Below are 6,127 nucleotides of genomic sequence, written 5' to 3' on the forward strand. Positions count from 1 at the left end.
CACATGTTAACCATATTGTTTGACTGATTTCGGGTTGCTATGATATACATACGTGGTTGCCATGATACTTACGTGCTAACAACGTGGTAAAATTTTATAAATAATCAATAAGTACACAGGTGTGCCTGAAATAGCACACTCAGCTAGCCTGACAAACCAGGACTAGAAAACCCGACGAACACAACCAACCAACAAAACGACTCGTTACAAAAACACAACCAACTAGACACAACCCTCACCAGAAAAAAACAGAAAACAAACTACATAGGATCTAAGCTATCCCGGGTCTTCATCCAGCGCCCTTGACGGGATCTGCCACGTTTCCATAACTTTCTTGTGATCAGGTTGACCTTTGAACTTGAACCCCATCAACCGAAGTCTGACTGAGCTTTTAATCTTCTCGTACACCTGATTAGCCGAACTCTGAGGACGGTCGAATAGGCGATTATTACGTTCCTGCCATATGAAGTAGGCCGACGCAGCAAGCACCAATTTCCCTACCACATGCTCCAATTTCCTCGAATCTGAGTACTGGTTCATCCAATCCGTAACCGAGCTCCAAGAAAGATTACCAATATCCATGTCCACCATTGTTTTAATGTTATTCCATACTTGATCAGCAAAGTTACACAAGAAGAACAAGTGATCTCGCGAATCACGATCATGCTGACACAACGGACAACACATCAACCTTAGGTTCGTTTCACTTCCCGCTTCCCAAACTTTCAACCGATCTTGGGTCTTCAACTTATTTTTTATAACCAGCCATAATAAGAAGGAATGTCTTGGAATACATTGGCTAAACCATACCATGCCACTCCAATTAGTAGTTTCCTTCCGCAAGCGAATGGTATGCCACACTTCCAGAGAACTGTAGTGCCGAATATTACCCTCCAAATCCTTCCAAACCAAACGGTCATGAAGCTGCAAAAACGGCTGATCAAGAGTTAACCCAATTAAGACCGGATAAGTATCATACCAAGCTTGAGGCCATTTCCATTGCCCATGCTCATCTACCAACTCCGCAACAGACGATTGAAGACTGAATCCCGCATTAGCAATGCGTCTCGGGGTTATAAAAGATCTAAGGGGGCTAAGGTGACACCAGTTATCACTCCACGCATTCGTTTGCAACCCACTTCGGATAATCTTCCAAAAGAAAGGCCGGATAATATTTCGAATAGAGAGTATTTTCCTCCATCCCCAGCTCATGCTACCCCTACTTTGGACCTCCCAGAAACTTTGAAGCTTCAGTTTATGAGCATAAATCCATTGCACCCACAGGGACTTTCTTTTGGTTAGGATACTCCATATGTGATTAGTAATGAGAGCTCTGTTTACATCCACCACACGACGAATACCTAAACCACCCTCCGACTTAGGAAGACAGATGTCATTCCACGCCACCTTCGCTTTAACCGTACCAACATTACCAGCATTCCACAGAAAACGCCTCATCCGCTTTTCTAAATCGCTGACAACTCGGGCTGGAATAACAAAAATGGAAGCCCAGTATATATGCATTGCGGATAGAACCGAGTTAATGAGCTGCAATCTGCCCGCAAAAGACAGCGTTTTTGTCATCCAGTTGTTGATTTTCTTATCCATTCGGTCCACTAAAACCTTGCAATCCCCTGCGGTTAACCTGGATGTGATCAACGGCACACCTAGATAACGAACAGGAAGCGAACCTTGCTGAAACGGCATGATGTTGAGAATATCCTGCTTGACCTGAAGTGGAACATTACAAAAAAATACCGTGCTTTTAGCAGAACTCGGAACCAAACCAGAAATACTCGAAAATTGCTCCAACGCCACTTTTATCTTGCTAACCGAGAAGGCGCTTCCATGAACAAAAATAAAAAGGTCATCAGCGAATGAGACATTTATTATTTTTTGTTTCATACAATGAGCATGATACTTGAAACCTGGAGACCGAGCAGATTTTTGGAGAAGAAGTGTAAGCACCTCCATAACAAGCGTGAACAGATAAGGGGACATCGGGTCCCCTTGTCGAAGACCCCTTCTCCCTTTGAAAAACCCGTGAAGATTCCCATTAATACTCAACGAATACGTAGCCGTAGAAACACAAGCCATTATCCACTTCACCATTTTCCTATGAAAACCAAACTGAAAAAGAATTTTCTCAAGAAAAGCCCAACTAACCGTGTCATACGCCTTTTGAATATCAATTTTGAACGTGTTCACCTGTATGATACATACGTGCAATATTTGTAACGAACCTGACTTGTGTGGTAACCTGTTAGGACGTGGTTAACCTGTTAGTCAAGAGTCCTTTATTTGTGTATCTGCCGAGCAAACCAAGGTGAGTTCACACAGCCAAGGCATGGGATTCCCGGGTTGGGAATTGGGTTGGATATGATGAATGTGGAATGATTACTCGTACTTACGCATATACCAGACTATAGACCATCGTCCTCAGGTTAGTCAGGACGCGTTACGTAAAGCCTACGTAACCCAGTATATTTGCCATATGTCTCCCGGGTCGGGAAGGACACGTTACGTAAAGCCTACGTAACCCAATACCATACACTGGCTTCCAGGTCGGAAGGCCACGCTGCGTAAAGCCTACGTAGCCCCCACGCGTACCACTGTCCTCGGGGAAGGGCACGTCACGTAAAGCCTACGTGACCCCGTACGTTTTCCTGTTCTCGGTAAAGAAGAACACATGGTCGGAAGTTAGTCTAGTAAGTACCGTTAATGAGAAGCCCTCATTAGCCAGGATAAACATGGGAAACCCCCACTGGTTATACTTATGCACAATGTTATGAACTTACTTTCTGTGAACTCGCTCAACTAGTTTGTTGATTATTTGCTGCATGCCTTGCAGGACCTTAGGTATACTTGGAGCTTGCACCAGAGGAGAAGCGGGTCGTTGTGGACAAGAACTCGTGAATGCTTATTTAACACTTTTACATTCACACATTGATACTTATGTTTTGGGTTTTACATTTAATGCTTCCGCTACTTAAACAGTGTTTGGTTTTGAACACCAATTATGTCTTTGATTATTATTTAATGCTATGTTTGATATAATTGGTGGCTTGATCCTGGTCAGTCACGCTCCCAAGCGGTGGTGCTCCGCAGGTGGGTTTTGGGGGTGTGACACCTTCCAATCAAAACAAACCCAGGATTTCAGGAACGGGAGTTGTCAATTCCTATGGTACCACTACCTACTAACGAATGGCGTGATCAATGTTAATGAATGTATTGTTCCATGTTAAACAAACCAAATGTCATACCAAAATGTAGGCATGTGATGAATAATTGTACTAAGTACGCACATAATGGGCATACATAGCATAAAAGTCATGTGAATCAATGTACTAGCATGCTCAGTCAACATACATAGCAGAAATGTAGTGTAAAACAATGTACTAAGTACGCACACAATGGGCATACATAGCATGAAATGTAATGTAAAACAATGTACTAAGTACGCACACAATGGGCATACATAGCATGAAATGTAATGTAAAACAATGTACTAAGTACGCACATAATCGGCATACATAGCATGAAATGTAATGAAATCATGTACTATAATGTACTAACGAACATAGCAGGTATATGATGTGAAAACATGGAAAGCATGAAAGTAACAAGTAGGCACATGTGTTTCACCCCAAAACAGTTTGGAAAACAGTAAAAGAGGGGTTTAATGTACTCACCTGAGATTGCTTTGAATTCCTTGTGTAATAATCACACAATGCTAGAGATCACGGGATATCAAACGACACCTAATAGGTAGCTATATTAATATACCGGACCAAAATCGGAAGGATCGGATAGTATGCGGGTTCGTAAACCAAACGAGTATGGAGACTCGTGTAATATGGTTTAACAAAGCCTACATACTAAAATGAAACCTAACCTAAGTGCTTGCGACCCATTACGACCCGTTTAGGTAGCTTATGCTACCTTAACGCGTCGTTCGCGTAGAACGCGTTTGGAACGCCTAACATCGTGACCACAAGGTATAACCTCGGAAGGTTACAGCTATGGTCACCTAAGGGTGTTTGGTCAGATCCTAATGATTGACCAAATGGGTCGGGTTCGAAAGTTTAAGCGATGGTTCAGATCGCTTACCTTACGACCCTATATAAGAACTATACTAAAAGTGACGAGCTAAGCATGTTAGAACATGCTTAACTAAGTTTAGAAAACAGGTTTGGCATCAAAACAAACGGCTTTGATGCTCACGAGTAGTTTGGTTACAAAATACGCAAGAATGCGCATTTTGGCCGAAACTACGACTCGTCACTGAGCCTAGATAACGTGGTAATCAGTAGGTATAGTCACTACGAACTATAACCATCGTGATCACGCTCACGTTATGAAGTTCCATGAACTTCGTGTTGACCATAGGCTGGTCACACAGAAAGTCAAACAAAACTTTGACTTTCGGACTCGAAAAGCGAATAAAAGAGCGAAAGAACACTTACGAAGGGTCCCTGAATGCTAATCTAGATCAAAATGGCTCAGGTATGAAACAAAGGTTCCAACTTAGAGCTTTAGATCAGATTGTGTGAGTTTTTAGCCCAAAAGGGGGGGGGGGTATTTATAGGAAAAGTAAAGCCGTTAGGATCGTTTCTTGAATATCGTGCCACGATCCAAGCCGTACACTTGTCAAGATGTTGTGGTGGCTTAATGTGACCCTAAATCTACAGATTGTGAAAGGGCATTGCCCTTTGTGATGTTTGAAAGGCCAATCTTATCCAGAAAACAAAGTTTCTGTTACTGAAGGGGCCATGCGGCCCGCATCAGGATCAGACAAAACTCAGGCGGGCCGCCTGGCTATGTCTGATCTGCACCAACTTTCAGAATTGGCAGTTTTGGTCCCTGTTGCATGTTTAAGCGATTTCCGACACTTCTAAGGCCCGTAAAGCCAACTTTAAGGCCCTAAAATGATGCCTAAACATTGTGGACATGAAACATGCTCAAAAATATGTCGGATGTTGGTTCATTTGGCCGTACGATCGCGATGTTCGGTTAATTACGACGAAATGCGCATAAGCGCGAAAAACGATCCAAATGACGCGACGAATGGATTTTTCTCATGCTAAACACTAAGGCATAATATAAGGATGCTTACATAAATTTTTGGATGTCCGGATGTATTCAGAACGTAAGTTATGTGTGAAAGTGCAAACTTGTGCACTTTTTGACACTTTTAGTCCCTGAATGATCCAAAAAGTTTGTTTTTGCATACCAAACCCCTCAAAGCCTATTTCTAAGCTATGTAAAGGATATTCATGGTATGTTTAACTTATGGACATGTTCCGGAATGTTTGTTACAGTTCAAATTGACATACTTTCGCAGTTTGTCAAGTTTAGTCCCTGTAAGCGAATTAACTTGTTTTTGCCATATCAAAGCCTTCGAAAACTTATTTCTAAGTTATGTAAAGGTTATTTAAGGTATGTTGAGTATATGTTGATGTTCCGTAGTATTTGTCGCATTATACTAAGTACGTTTACGCACCAGTTTGCGTATAACCCTCCAGAAAGCGATGTAGAGTTTGAAAGCGATGTAGAGTTCAGGCAGGAGTTGAGTTAAAGAAGAATGTTACGGTAGCAATCCCTTCTTTGGACGGTCTTAGTCATTCAAAGGTGGAGGTTAAAATTGAGTATGATTGGGAGCCGTTAAGATGTCCTTCTTGTTGTGTCTTCGGTCACGAGGATAGCTCGTGTCCTAAGAACCCGCAGGTAAATTTGAATAGGGATTCTGAAAAGAAGGAAAAGGATGACTTTCAGGTTGTAGGAGCCAAAAAGAAGAAACCAAATAATCAAGGGCTTCATATGAAAAACCAGAAGCCAAAGGTAGTTTACAGGCCAGTTGTCAACCCTAAGCCGAAATCGTCCTCAAAGAGTCCGGTGCAGAATCAGGTTTCAACGTCTAACCCGTTTGACATTCTAAAGGATGATAATGGTAATCAGGGAGGTTCTACTGTGGGTAGAGTGGAGAAGAAACTGTCAAGGGACAGGGAGGATTCGGATGAAGAAGTGGATGAGGAAATCTACAATGAAACTAGTAAATTTATGACATCGGGTATTCATCATTCTTCTTCGTCTTCGAAAGCAGGGGCAAGCACCTCTTCTTCCAAGT

This window comes from Helianthus annuus, chromosome 5, assembly GCF_002127325.2.
Source record: "Helianthus annuus cultivar XRQ/B chromosome 5, HanXRQr2.0-SUNRISE, whole genome shotgun sequence".
Taxonomy (NCBI): Eukaryota; Viridiplantae; Streptophyta; class Magnoliopsida; order Asterales; family Asteraceae; genus Helianthus; species Helianthus annuus.